Source organism: Accipiter gentilis, chromosome 28 (genome assembly GCF_929443795.1).
Source record: "Accipiter gentilis chromosome 28, bAccGen1.1, whole genome shotgun sequence".
Taxonomy (NCBI): Eukaryota; Metazoa; Chordata; class Aves; order Accipitriformes; family Accipitridae; genus Astur; species Astur gentilis.
Window position 1 is genome coordinate 10347764 of NC_064907.1, and position 15469 is coordinate 10363232.

The following is a 15469-nucleotide window of genomic DNA, read 5'->3' on the forward strand; positions in this document are numbered from 1 at the left end:
CAGGAAACTAAAAGTCAGCTTCTTGTCAAATCATCTCTTAATTGTTTGCAACCATCACCAGTGTATTTATCATTTGAAATTATTTTCCAACGAGTATGATCAGTCAGTATCTTGTTTAGGAGTAGTCTGATGTGTAGAATTCAGTAATGCATTTGAAACCGCTTGGTTCCTAGGTGTGCATGTGGGTTTTGTTTGGGTTGTGAGGTTTGGGTTTGTTTGGGAGTTTTTTGGTCTGCTCTGATTTAAAAGCATGAACTATTTGAGAACTATTTAAGAACAACTTTGCAGGGAAAGTACTGCTTAGTATTTGCAACATGTGTTTTGCCTAATATTAGCTTAAAACTTCATGCATTCAGCTGTTCTGAGGTTATTGGAGAGTGCAGTGTCTAAAAATGCAAAAGACAATTCAGTGTTTGGTTTGGATGTTGTTCATACAAACATTTGTTAAGGCTTTAGTGCCATTTGGCCTTTTTTGGTAAATAAGGTATTACTTTTTTTTTTTTTTTTTTTTTTTAACTTGGTTGTACACTGCAAACGGGATGTTGAGTAACTAATTTTGTGTTGGCTAGCCCAGCATGGTGGATGAATTGTGGACGCTCTCAGCTGATAGTATGGCTTCCTTGTCTTGCTCTCTTCCTAGCAGATTAAGCCAAATTTCAAAATAAAGAACAAATCTCAACCTTAATTATAAAGGGTTGTTATATATCGTTAGTAGGTACTAAAACTAAGAACAGTAATAGGTACTTTCTTTTCTTGAGGTCTGCAAGGCCTGTCAGTCAGGAGTGAATTATTTGTCAAAAGAAGGTAAAACTGAAGAACAGTAAATTTGAAATTCATCCCCTTCTTCTCTAAAATGTATATTTCCTTCAAGCACAGGAAGCTGATACAGAGTTTACATCTTGCTCACTGGACCCATCTCCCAACACAAATAGATGTCACCTGTTAACAGTGTATTTCAATTCCTTTACTTCATTTTATGACAATCTTCTCTTCAATAGCTAAGTGAAAGACAAGTCACCGTTTTGAAGCCCAGAGGTCTTGAATTGGCATCTAATATGAGAGCTGCTGAGAATGAAAAAGAACTGTCCCAAAGGACAGACCAGCTGTTAATTTACAGCATCCAAATAGGAGAGTGGAGTTTAGGATCTGTGAACCCCAGTCCAAACTCCGAGTTTGGAGAGGGGCTGAAATTCGAAACTTAACAGCTGGGTCTCATTCTTTTTTTATGAAAAGACCCTTATACTTTACCAGAGCTTTAGGCTATGCACAGAAAACTTGAGACATGAACCTCTGTCTTGAAGCAAATGTGTTAAAACAGGCAGGTTGTACACATAAAAGCAGAAGAAACGAGAGTTCTTGCACCAACAGTCATAGATGAGAAAACCCAGTAGATGTAGTCCTGCTTTATCCAGTCTCTCTAAGGAACCATATGAAAATTGGAGATCCATGTAACTAGTGGAGTAAATTTAAAACCTTTATTTAGTGTAACTCTTAAAATACAGCCTCTCCATTCCTTGATAGAGGAAACACAGATGGGTTATCTTAAATCCTGCTATTAATCAGTCCCATTACCACTAGGAAAAAATATCTGAAGCATCAAGTAGCAAAGAGCCCAATGCTGCTACCATACTCCCTTACTTTTTCCTAAGAGGCACCCACGAAAGCCCATCCTTGGCTAGTCCTTGTGGGACTACCCAGCAGCCACTTCAATGCCGCACCCAGACTTGCTGCCAGCACTTTGAATTACCTTTCCTGCCTTCTTAGGAAATGAGCATCAATACACCATCAGCCTTACACAACCCCAACATCTGCAGGTTTTCACCCACCCAGCAGCAACCGTCAGCTTTCTCTCCCTGGCCCAACACCAGGAGGGTTACCCCAGACCCCTCCTCCCTTCATAATCTCACTGGTAGCTGCCCAGTTTTGTGCAGCTCCAGCAAGTTCTCTTTGATGCTGCTTTTGGCTGAGGAACTGGATGAACAGACTGATCAGATACAGAAATGAAATCGCTGACTTCCCTGTTGTTTGAAAGAAGTCAGATTAATGGGAAGCTGTGATTTATTAGAGCAAACAGCTGGGGGGAAATAGTTTTAAGGCACAGGTGTGAAATAGAAGTAACATGCTTCAACTATGGATTAGAAGCAGCTGCTCTGAATTTAAAAGAGTATTTGGCACCTACTGAGCGGAGGTTGTTAGGAGAAAGGTTTGGTGGTTACTGCCTCTTAGAGTGAGAGGTCAGGGGCTCACGGAGTTAGTTGGTTAAAGTTTTGTAGTGTTTGCTGGGGGTTGGCATAGGGGCCTGTCGGATTTCTCTGCTTTGTTCTGTGGGTGCGTGTTCTGCTTGAATAGTGGTCAGAATTGCAAGCTGTGCATGATAGAACTTTTACAGGCCTGAGAAGAAGTGATTGACAATTTCAGAAATATCATGTGTCTTAGTTCTTATGTAAGTCAAGCGTGGAAGAGAGCGCTGAGCATCCCATGTTCAAAGCTTGAACATAAAGCTTTGTGTTCAAACCTTTTCTGTTGGCAGTTTTGTGATAGAAAGATAATATGTCTTGCTCAGGTTTTTTGCTTTAAAATTGGGGAGATAATAGCTTCTCAGCTCACGGTTTTGCTGTCAGGATCAACTTTAGACCATGAATATGAGAAGCTTTACACAGTTGCTGTTTGACAGAACCAGAGCAGATGCAGCCTTGCTCTAACATGGGGAGGTGGATGAGGAGGAAGGCTGCATAGGCCTGGCCATGTTTGCTGCTCCAGAGCCAGGAGTGGTCCACAGCTCTGCTGCCCACTCAGGAAGTCTGTCTGTTCCTCGCTTACACCAAAGTGCAAGACCTTTACTCCTGTGCATCAGCTGTTCGCTAAGATATCTTGGGGGGGGGAGTGGGGGGGGGGTCAGAGGCCAGATTCGTGGAGATGAAGGAGGGGTAGATGATGGAAGTATTGGGCCCTTTTGCATTTTGAAACAAGCGGAACTCTTCACAACCCTTCTCTAAAATAAAGATTGGAAAAATGCTTTGTCAACATACCTTTGCTGCCTATAAAAGCTTATCAAACCTAGGGCAATGAGGAGCTTTTTCTGATTTGGTTTGATTTCAGTTCCACCCTGTGTGTATATGCATGTGAGAGAAAACAAATACATCAGAAAAATGGTGGTCCCATCCTGAAACAAGACGTATCGTAGGTAGGTGAGCCCAAAGAGCAGGCTGGATCTGGGGCAAATGAATAGAAACAGGCAGGTAAAATTTGTGTCCATAGGCCTCACTGCTTAACTCTGTTATTGGGTTGGAGTTACCAGGATGCGTTGGGGAAGGCATGCTTTTGAAGAGGAACTCAGTGGTGTGCCAGCAGTGGATTTAGTGATTTGCAAGAGAAAGGTTTTTCTGGAGTAACATGGGAGGCAGTGTGAAAGCGCAGGAAGAGAAGTAGAAGGTCAGCCTTTTGCTCTAGGGTAGAAGTAGACTGAAAGTTTTTGAAGAAAGAACAAGAAATCAGTACTAGAGACAATAGGAAAGGGTTAAAGTTGAGGATGATAAGAGGAAGAATCAAGAAGACTACCCATGACAGGTTGGACGACCCAGAGGAAGAGTCATCTGGATCAGCAAGAACTAGCTGAGTTGCCAAATCGGGGGGTTAACAGGTTTGGATGCCAAGTTCCGCAGCTCTAATTATGGACTTGAATGGTGATATGGCTGGCTGAAAGGAGTGTTTGACTGGACAGAAAAAAGGGGAGGTTTCAGAAGGGAGGTTGGGTGTTGTATTCTGACCCTGTAGGACACAGTGAAAGGGCTTAGCAACACTTCTCTGTAACTGATGTTTTGCTTTTTGTGTGAAGGTCTGCAGACATGGTTTTTGTAGCAGGCAAGGCTGAGCATTGTGAGATTACCTGAATGCAACAGTAAAAATCACATATGCATCCCTAAAGGAAGTTAATGGAAGAGTCATACGAGAGGAGGAACATAAGGCTTAAACGATAACATACATAGTGGCCATGGGACAAAGACATAAATAATTGGTTCAATCTAGAATTTTAAATAATTTGTTTGACGTAATCCAGTATAAGTGATGGAGAAAGCTGTCTGTTAATGTGTTTAGAATGCGTTGTAGTTAAGGTCAGTACAGCATTTCGAATGTGAAGTTGCTGTTTCTCTTCTCTCCCACTCCTGTACAACCAATCTCTGGGAATCTGAAAAGGATTCACCCTTGTAAAGGGTTCCGCAAGTGGAAAATTTCCTATATGGTGTATGCAAAAGGCAGTCCATCAGTTTTAGAAATACTTTACATAAGGAACGGCTAAACAATAATAGTCCCATACTTCACTACAGTCCCCAAGTAGTGGGCTGTGATCCTTGGATGAAGGATGAAGAAAAATTGCCAAGTTGCAAAATCAGCTGAAACGAAACGTCAAGAGCTTTTGCAAAGAATTCTCTACTTTCCTTCCCCAAAATGTTGAGGTTAGAGCTCTGTGCTAGTGCATGTTTTCACCACGTGTTTTAGCTGGTAGGAGAGTTAATGCTTCTTTTGCACTTTCAGTTTTAAAATCTGCTAACTAGCAAACAAAAAGCAAAGAGGGTGCATTTTAGTCAGAGAGGAAATATTTAAGGCCAGTAATTTCATGCCTCATCTCAGTAGCAAACACGAGTGCTGTGCAACTGTATATTCATGCTGATAAATCAGGGGTGCAGAATCTGATCTAAAGTTTCGTCCTACTGTGACACTTGTTTTTTGTGGGATGTTCTTCATTTCTGTATTTTGTGGGGGCATTTTCATGCACCCCCTATTCCCTGGCTTCTCAGGGCTTGCATAGCATCAGAGTAAGGCATAGCACTCTCAAATATTCAAAAATTTGTAACGGGTAACATGTTAGTGTCTTTAGCTTAATGCCTCCCACACCTTCTGGAGCAAGGCCTGAAAAGAAGAGTAGAGGCGGAACTGCTTTTGAGAGTACTGTGTTAAATAAGGAGCCCTTCTTTAGCTGAAGGTGTTCCCTAGCGTCTGCTTTTGCCTTCTGAAGCTGGCGGTGTTGGTTTTGCAGCCGGTGGCTGCAGGGTCCTGTTCCTGAGGGCAGGCACAGGGTGTCTGCCTGGGAAGCCGGTGGCCGCAGCTGGAGTCTGCCCAGAAGAACCAGAGTCACTCTGAAGGTTTGGATCCGTCTTGCAGATCAACAGCCCAGCTGCCGAATTAACCTCGGGAAGGGAGAGCTGAGCTCCAGACAGCAGCAGTTTCTATTGAGGCAGTCCTTCGACACCTCTGCGCAGACCCAGATTTAGCCCCGTCTGCTGCAGGTCTGCCCGTGACAGGACCGAAGCTTTGGGCAGAGCTCTCTGCCGGGCGGACGGCCAATTTGCAAAGAAGCGATGGCGAGGATGGATGCTGTCGTTCGTGGCGGCCTGGTGAAAGAGCAGCATCAGCGAGAAAGCAGCAGCCGGAAGGTACTGCACGAGCAATGCCTGGGCACACCATGGGCAATGAAATTTCTCAGGAATTCACCCTGAAACCGTGGGATAAAGTCCAGGAGCCTGAGAACCCAGCACGCTGTAGGGAATTCGTCCTATATGTATATTTGTCCTATTCCCTACAGGGAGCTCGTCCTCCTAAAAGGAGGTCTGGGTGGGAGCAGCACTTACCACTAGGTGGTAGTCCATCAACACGGCATGTCTTTCCCCCAGCTGGGAGGTTGTGGGTCCTGAAGCAGGGGCAGTCAGGGTGGGCTTGGGGCAGGGTTTGGGCCTGCAGAGCTTCTGCTGTGATGCCTAGACTACAGAGGAATGTAACTTTGCAAGTTTCCTGCAAAACCTGTGGTGGTGGGGGATTTGAACGGTAGCACCAGGAAGTACAGAAGGTTCAGAAAGTAAAACGTTAGTAGAAAATGGAACAAAACAGATGAGTGGCCAGCTCTGGAGTGGAACCCTTTTTCTCCCATTAGAAATAAAAGAGCAGAACGAACAGAGACGAGGCGTAATCTGCCCTAAAATGGCGAGGCGTGCCCTGTGGGATGGCGCTGTGCCAAACACTTTCTGGGTTATCGGAAAACAGCTATTCTAAAAAAGCTCCTATCCTTTTATTAAACTATCTTAGAGCTCTTAGCTGCTATCACACTACTGAGATGACTCGGCATTAAGGCATCTAGGCCCTACGCAATCTTTAGTTTATGGGTCCCTGGACAGTACTACGCTTCACAGCAAATCTCCCAAAAAGCTGCATTGAAATAGAATTAAGTTCATTTCTATCGGTCATATATATCACAGCAATTGCTGCCATTTTTCTTGAAGAACGGCATTATGAATGCCAATGTTAAGGTTAAATTTGAGAGACTCAAACAGCGCAGGCAGAGAGAAGCTCAGACCTGTGAAATAAGCTTCGTTCTGCTCTGTACTGGCAACAGCCAGCAGTAGTATTGGGGCTAGTCTGTGATCTTCTCATTAAATAGTTCCCCGTGGAAACAAAGTTCCAACAAAGCGACCTGTTGTGAAAATGTTAATTCCAGTAAAACATGCAACAAACCCCAAAAGGTTGATTTTTCTTCTGGCACGCTCTCGGGCCTGTCAGTCAGACAAGCTGCCGTGCCAGACAGTCAGTGTCCTGGCTTACCAACATGTCCCACAGCCTTGGTCAACCAGGGAGGTCCTGGCCACCAGCCACCCCAGAGCCCAGGGGAGCCATCGGAACGGACTTTGGGAGAAGGTCCAGATCTGTGGCTCACCTGACGCTGAATCTTTGCAAAAGATATTTCGTACACGCCAAGCTTCCTATCTCCAATTGTTTGTTCTAGTTCTGAAAAGAAAAAAAGAAAAATCCAGAATCTTCCTTAGGAGAGGGATTGTGGTGCCTATTCAGGAGTGACCCACTTGCTTATCAGGAAGCCATTGTAATGAATACCGTCCCACCTTAGATTGCCTTGGCTTTTCAAGTCTCCCAAGATTTTCAGCCACCTTCCTCCATCAGGCCGGGATTATAAGGCTACTGAAGTAGCTAAACCAACTGAATGGGAATGTAGTTAAAAAATAATTCTAAAATGTCTCCTCTTTCTGGAGGATTATCACTCGTCCTTGAGCCAGGGGTTGAACAACATTGACATAACTGGCCTAGCTGTTTTTCCACTCCAGCGTTTCAGGGAGAGGTTCCAAATTCTGAGTGTAGTACTCTATCCCTGATTTAAAAGATCTGTCATATGGAGTAGTTCTGGGCAATACAGCATGCTTTATGAATTAATGAATAAATCGACCCCTTCGTAGAAACGGTTTTAAATGTTTTGAATTAAAGCCACAAAATAATGACGGTAGTTGCTAGCACCTTGCAAAATAATAATGGAAGCATAAACTACAATAATAGGGTCATCTAAGTATCTGAAAATAAGGGATGATACAAATGGAGAAAATCTGAGATGATTATATCTCTACACTAACATGCCATTCGATTTTCTTTGCTATGCAAAAGGCCTTTTATATATGGCACTTTGAAGTCGTCATATTTTCAAGCCAAGGTGTGAATTAAGTATATAGTTCTAGGCCGAATACTGCACAGAGTTTAGTGGACTCAATATACTGATTAGCAAATATTCATAGCATGAGAAACGACTGCCACATTTTTCTGGGAGCTTAGCGCTTGGAGGGATCTTCTAAACCAGGGAGTCCCGTTGTCTGCTGTTGCAGGCAGCCTTGTCCTATTATGCCTTTATCAGACCTATCAAGCTGCTGCTTAAAACCAATTAGGCCTCTTGCAGCCACTGTTCCTGCCTGGAAGTCTGTTCCAGAGCATTACTTTCCTGATGGGTAAAAATAATCGTCTAAGTTTTTATGTGGCTGGTTCACAGCCATGTGTTCTTGTGCCAACATTATTCCATTGCTTAAACTGCTCTTTCCCTTTCTTTGTGTTTCTTTCCAATGTTTTTATAATAAGCGATCATATGCCCTCCTAGACTTTGCTAGACAGAACAAGCTTAGCTGTTTTAGTCTCCTCTTATAAGATAGTTTCAGATTCCCAACATCTTTCTCTGCATCCCTTCCAACATGAATTCATTTTTCCTCAACACTGAGGGGCCATGGTGCTGTACCTTGTTCTGGAAAAGCCTCATCCAGGCAATACCTTGCACTTGCACCATGCCATTCATGTGCAGGGCTTCTCTGCAAAGTTGCTGCAATGCATGCAAGCTTTTGGCAACTAGTCCCACCATCCATCATCCCAGGCATGCCCAGCCCAGCCTAGCTCAGCTGAGTGTTCTATGTCATTACATCCCTTCTGCTGAGGAAGCAAGCTTCAGGGGGAAAAAAAAAATAAAAAAATTAAAAGAACTGGGACTAAGGGGGAAATTCAGCTCCAGGCATCTTCCCTTAGACAGGCCATGTCAGACAATCCTTCGAGCAGTGTGAGTATAGACTCTATAATTTCTGAATTGGTTGAGCCATAATAAGAGGGTGTTTTTTCCTTTATTAAATGTTTCCATATCCCTGTTCTATAAATACAGTCACAAAATACTAGGTGCAGCCGGTGCTATATGTTTGATAGGACTTGGAGTTCTTCCAGTTTGGCCAGATAATGTCTGATGCCAGTGCTTTCCCAGATAATTTTGAGGTTGGATAGGGTAAACAGTAACAAATACAACAAAGGGTCTCAGATCCCTGCTACCCAGTGCAGAATGAAACTTTCATTCTGGAATCTTTTTAAATTAGGACATTTTAGGCCTACTAATGTTATTTAAAGGAGAAAGCCAGACCTAAATTGTACCCAAACCTGCTCTAACCAGTGAGTTTCCTGGAACTGGGAAAATGCTTTTCTGTGTTTGCTGGGTTATGAGTCTGTGACAGAATGGAAGTGGAGTGGAACTCTTGCCCATGAAGAGGGTTTGGAAGGACACCATAGGTTCCTGTGTTACAGGTGCTCTAACGATATATAGAGCTCCTGCTTTTTTGAACTTATTTCTTATTTTGCCTATTCCAGTTAATATCCATTGATTTCTTTGGAGTAATTTCTCATTTACACTAGTACACAGTCAGAATATAGGATATAGGAAAGACTCCAAAGAGCGTTGGGGCAAAATAAAAAGCAAATAATGTATTTTGTTCAGTTCCATGGGTTTTCAAGTTAATGTGGCTCAGTCTAAAGCAACCATCACTAAAAGGTGGTATCCACAGCCATCCTAGTCCTTGACTGTATTTTTTGTTCCATTTTATGTACCAAGTTCCAGTTTTGCCGCATTTCTTTCTTGAATTGTTTTGCTACTGTATAAAAGTCAATGAAGTGTTAAAAAGATAAAACTGTCTGGAAGTTTAAGCTCGTGACAACTAAATAGATCAGGTTGATTTTTTTTTTTTTTTAAATAGGTATTGAGCCAGTCAATCTTTTCTGTTGCCTTGCTCTGCTGAATGGGACCACTTTGCATGTGTGAGGCTATACTGCCTAAAAGGCAAGCTGTACAGGGGACAGGTACGTAGCTGCATCTTCCTCTGACACATTTTGAGGAAAGTATATAAAAGGAGGGTCTGCACAGAACAACTGATGGACTCGGAGAGAGATTGTCAGCCTGGGAGAAAAATCACATAATTTTCCCCTTTTTTATTTTTTTGTTTAGTATTTATTATTAATTATTATCACTATTTATCCCCCCATTGTCTGATACGAGATAATGAAGATGAGTGCAAGTATTTCTCACAGCCATATTTTTCAGTAGGCTGTACCTAGTGAGAGATGTGATTACCTCAGTACGTTGCAGACCATATGGAGATCTGTTTACCCACAACACCTTCTCACTTACCACCTAAGGAAAGTCCCACAGGAGAAGGGATTTCTTGAGTATGAGGCACATAAAAAACCACTAATCCAGAAAAATTCTGCTGCCAATCCCACAGTTTTGTTTCGGGATTAGGTGTTCTGCGTGGCATCTCCCCCTCATTTTCCACCTCGCTGATTTCTGAAGTCCTTTTCCTTTTGCCTGCCTCTAGCCTCTCAATCTTCCTCCTGGAATAAGAAAGTAAGAACAAACTTTTTGTGTCTATTCTATGGCTCTGCTTCACAGGAGGAGAAAGTGCAAAGCAAGAGAAGAGTTGGTGCCCTTCACTGCAGTTCCTTGAGGAAAGAGCCAAATGCTCTTAGTTATCAGAGAGCCTCTACCGTTGCTAATGCTGGGACAGAGACCTCAGTTGCCATACATGAGGCTCATGTTCAGTACTTGATCAGTAAAAGGATCTGACCACTCAAAGATCTTGATTAAGTTGCAAGCAGACTCGTGCTTTAAAGGTCCATAAATAAAAATAAAAATATGAATAAGTCTTTCCAGACAGGACAGGTTGTAGTCATAAACTTGTTTTCCATCCATGTTCAATTTTAGGCCAATAGACTTTTTAATCTATGGAGTGTAACACATAAGCATTATCCTTAATAAAACCTCCTTTCTGTTCTGCTGGCTTTATACAATCAAATTTTATATTTCTCACTCGATCGAGTTCTGCTGAACAATTAGCACTGTTGGAGTGTTTTGTTTTATGCAAGTCCAGGAGTGAAATCAGGCACTTGGGGCCTTTTTGGTTCTCTCTTCTCCTTGTCCATAAAGTGAGAGAAGAGGTCCTAACTACTGCATGTTCCTATGGGGGATCAGAGATAAAATTAGCATACTTTTTTAACTACACATTTTACCTGAAAATAACATTGAAAGCAGAGGTGTTGTCAGGACTTGCTCTTCACTTCTTCATTTTCAGAATTAGTGGAAAATACCACACCATGTCATTTAGGCTGACAGTTGTTTGGTTTCCTGAACTGGAGATAATGAAACAGTGGCAGGTGTTTATAAAACCTCTTTTGCAAGCTCGTTATGATACATGCAATAATTAGCTCTCCTGGGAATGTACTTCCAGCAGCCTGCACAAGTGACTCACACTGACTTCAGTGGGAGCTCCATGCAGGGAACTGTGTCCCTTTAGATAATCATGGGAAAGAAGAGCGCTGTCATCTTTACTTAAGGAAGGCAATTTGAATCCGTAGATAGAGCTGGCTATTTTTATGTCATCCTCCCCTTTTACTTGCTGCCATTGAATTCTGCCTACTCCTAATGTTCTTTCAGAGATTCTTTCCTCCCACCTCTCCCGTGGTGTTTGATTTCCTCAGGCATCGCAGCCCATGTTTTTCCTTTTGGGTGCATCATCCCCACTGATGGTAGTATCACCCCAGAGATATGGAAACAGAACTGGTTCCTCTGGCTCTGAGAGAGTCCTTTTGTCTCCTAAAGCCATCCCAGCAAAAGGTGTCAGTTCAGAGTTTTCTTCCCCTCTTGCCTACTCCTGCTATACGTTACTGCAGCCGCGACGGTTTCAGCAGATCAAATCCTGGCATATGTTGGTGTGAGAGAGCTGAGTGCTGCTCCGTGTTTTGTTTAAGCCTTAGCCGTCATGCTTGCACAGTGCAGTTTGTGAGCCTGACATTTTGTGCATTGTATAAGCTATGGATGAGTCAGAGTCAAAGATTCATGGGAATCATTCCAGTAACTCCAATGGGCTTTGACTCAAGCCTCCAGCACCCTTGACTGAAGCAGATGGTGTGTCTGCAGGAAAACAGGCAGCCTCATGGATGTGGTGTATGGCTGAATGATGTCGTTGACACCGATTTACACCAGTTGTTAGTGAAACAATACTTCACACGCGTGCAAAGCCTTTCTTGAGAGTTGCTATACTGAGTCCAGTCCTGTCGCCCCTTTATTCCATCATTCCATCCCTGAGAGTGGGGGCTGTAAGTGGCGAAGCAGCAATATAGCTGTGGGGTAACCCATTTCTGTTGCAATCTTCTCTCTTAAGCATTGGGAACTGGGATTGATTTAGTCCCTAAGGCACAGGGCTCTTTGACCTTTTCACATTTTAGCATTTATTTTTAAAATACTCAGTTTGGAGGGATGAAGCGCTTTACTAGAAATTGGCTATCTGTCATTTCTATGGAGAAAAATGGAAACGCTAACACTGACTTTGAAGGTAGTACAGTAAAAGTCTGTTTACCCACAACACAACCTTTCTGAAGTCATCATGGGGTAGAGGGCAGCAGCCTAAAAGGCATCCTTTGGGGTACTCAAAAACCTTGAACAGTTGTGGAAGTATCGCCAGATAGTTCCTGTCTGTGTAGAAGTAAAATGCTTCCTGTTACTAAGGTCTCACCCTACAAGCTGACAGAAGGTAGATCACACAGCAATCTCTTTTGCACCTCTGAAGTACGAAGGAAGGGTACGTCCCGTAAAGACCTGTATCTCTAGGCAGTCTCGGGATACTGTTGCCGATTGTCTCTGACGACACTTGACATGATCACTTCCTTTTTGCTGTCTTACTCTGATTGTTTCTTTTCCAGTAAAATTCTGGAAAGGGTGATAAGTGTCAGCACTTCTTAGCCTATATAGTTCAGGGTTCCCCTTGTTCTGGCTTTGTCTGCTGGAGTTACTGACCCCCAGGCCAACGTGATAGCAAATTCTCAGGAAGAAAAACTCAGAATGTCTTTACTCCTACCACCTGGCAAGGATCGGAAAGCTCTTCTATTCTGCCTTCTAAACTGTGGTGGTGTAGATAATCTATTGAGCTTGTAATTTTCAGTGAGAATGAGACTGGGGAACTTTCAGTCCAAAAAATACAAGCAGCTGTTGGTCAAGATGTAGAATGTAAGAGTGAAAATGTAAATCTTTATATTTAAATTTATATTATATATATTTATATTTATATTTAAATTTATATTTATATTGTAAATCTAAAAGTGAATGGAGGTATCAAACTAAAACTGGCCATGGTACTGAGCACCACATAGCAAGTTCTAGTTTAACAAAATGTTCGTTGTGATCACTTTCACGCAGTTTCTTTTCTTCTTAAAACAACCATTTGCGTGAGGAACTCTCTCACTGCTCACACTCCATCAGGCTCACTCCTGGGGCAAAGAATAGGGGAGAATCCTTCTTGCTGAGAGTACCGACTTAATCCCCAAATCAGCAAAGTCTCCATGACTCATGAGCTTTCTCCTCTGGTCGGGTCAGCCACTGCCAACAGCTTCCTCTCCTCTGTTTACAGCCTGCTCCGCTGCAGCTAGGAGCGTGGACTGTTCATGTAGCAGCCCACTGTCGTGCTGATGATGAAAGAAGAGGGAAAACTGTTTCTACATCTGTAATAAACTGTGAGATGTGATGAAAAAATTCAGGATTTAAGTCACCACCAGCTTTAGAAAGAGAAGTCTTCACAGATTCTGATGTACTTCTAATATTTAAAAGAAATCAGGTAACTTTTACCTTGTACTCTCCCAAATATTAATAGATCGCTTATTATTTTTAGGGAGGAAAACAGTTAATGGTTTTTATTGGCTTTGGATTATTTTTACTAACTAGAACTATTTAGAATTGGAGTTTGCATCAAGTATCACATTTTTTAATTTCTTTTTCTTAGGGAAAGCAAGGAAATTAAACGGAAAACATTGGGTTTGAACAGTACATAGAGCATATCCGTCTGCATATATGCTGTCAGATATCTATGTGATAATAATGTACTGAATTGCATGAGGTTCTTCCCTTCATCTATGTATATCATTGCAAATTTGGCTTGGTACCTTATGGGAGAACTTCCTTCTTGAGAAGTATTGTGTTTTGCCAGTTACTGAAGTTGTAGGATTTCTCACACATTGCTTCAAATGTGGTTTATTTCTTCTGATCTAAAAAATTACATTTCCTATGATATTCATCTGAAACCTCAACTTAAAAAGTGCTCCGCATGCAAATCTACTTGCAGATAGTCAGGAAATGTCAGTGGCGGTATACACAGTTATGGGGTAAACAGAGGAAGAAAAGAGTTACGGTTTGTGAACTCACACCTCTTCATTTCAAAAAAAGGTCTCGGTGTATTTCTTCAGAAATACGCTCTTATCTCAAGGCACAGTTTGCTTATAGTGGGTGGTAGAGGTTGGCTATATATATGTTCCCTGTTCCTGCTCTAGAGTATAAGACCATTTTCTTCTGCTTCCTCTTGTGGCTGAAAACAAGCTGGCTCACAGATAGTCCAACTCTGCATTCCCGTTAGTAGAGATAAAGAGGGAAAAAGAAGAGGGTTGTTACCCACTTCTTGCTGTTCAATGGCACAAAACGAGTTAGTGGTTAATGTGCAGATGTGTACGCCACAGAAACATTATGACCAGAAGAAAACTACACAATAAACTCTCCTGAGCTGTTGGAGGCTGGTTGCTTGCCAGCAGAGCAGACCCTTGGCAGCCCTTGAGGGGAGTTCTGCTGTGGTGTTCCTCTCTGCAGGAGACACTACACTGCTCCTCCTTCCTCTTGCCGTCTTTTGACTCTGCATTTGTAGGAGGACTTCGGTATCCAGCTTCAGCAAGGATAGTTGGGCCAAGCTCTGTATGAAAAAAACACGAAAGTGACCTTGTTTTTACCTTGCTGAAAAGGGTTTATTTTATTCAACACCTAAGCGGTAATTAAGGCACGTGAAGCTCCACCTACCAAATCGTTAAGTCCCATGGCTCTTGCAGGGGACTCACAAGTGCAGCTGAGACCTTTGCAACCCACCCGTTTCTGCACACATGGCTGTCCCACAGGCAACTGGAACCAGTCTGACTGTCAGCTGGCAGAACTGCTGAGCAGTACAGCAAGACTTCTGGCACGCAGAAACCTGAAGTGCCTGGAAAGTGCCCTTGCATGCCATGCTCACAGATTCACTGTCTCTGTGGTATGGGTTAGAAGACATACTGAATCCAAGTAGGGACAGAGCACTGTCCTCTGGCTGTACTTCTCAATTTGGGCACCCCTATCTAGGACCAGACAAATAATGGCCCCTTTAGCCCTTGTGACCTGTTCAGACCCTTCAGACTTCCTCTCCAGCTTCACTACACCTTCTCACAGAAGTCCAGCTAAGTAGTACTCGGGGGTTATGTTTACAGGTGTAACACATCACACATGCGGAAGCAGTGTCTTCTGAGCATTTCAAGGCTTAGTTCGTATTTTTTCAGCATTTGTGATTATTTTCTTCTCTGTCTACACTGTGACGTGTGGTTGAGAGCTTGAAGAAGCTGTCTCTCATTCTTCACTTGAGCTATGGCCCCTGTGTGCTCTCACCAGAATAGAGAAACACTGATTTCTAGTGGCCTGACACTGGTCTGGTTGAAAACAGACAGAAGCCAACTTTCAGGAGCCAGTGGTGGATTTCATGTATATTGAGGCATTCTGCATGACGATTTAAAGTGCTCTTCACGTGAGTTGTGTGTAGAAGCTATTCATTTTAGATGTGGGTCATGTTCTCCTAATGGATGACAAGTTATATATGGTGCCATAGGTCATATATCATGGTACTTTCCTCTTTTGCAACAATACGTATAATATTTTTAGTTCCAGTACATCTTGCAAAGAGATTCTTTTATAAAGCAGGAGCACAGAACTGCAGCCACTTCATACATAACGGAAATGGAGTGAGTAGCAGAATGAGGTTATTATTCTACTTCCTTAAACGTTGTAACTACATAACTC

General features: G+C 42.7%; 2 protein-coding genes across 23 annotated transcripts in view; one reads left to right on the top strand and one right to left on the bottom strand.

Annotated features, from left to right (window-relative positions):
* GGPS1 (geranylgeranyl diphosphate synthase 1) overlaps positions 1–15469 on the bottom strand; it is a 407079-nt gene that overhangs the window by 157852 nt on the left and 233758 nt on the right. The window lies entirely within an intron of this gene.
* LYST (lysosomal trafficking regulator) overlaps positions 13009–15469 on the top strand; it is a 117800-nt gene continuing 115339 nt past the window's right edge. For 21 of the 22 annotated variants that reach the window (XM_049831513.1, XM_049831512.1, XM_049831521.1 and 18 more), the window contains exon 1: positions 13009–13226. The gene's annotated coding sequence lies outside the window, so the exon portion shown is untranslated. Of the gene's footprint in view, positions 13227–14478; positions 15205–15469 lie in introns of all 22 variants that reach the window. The other variant, XM_049831516.1, reaches the window with a different exon arrangement.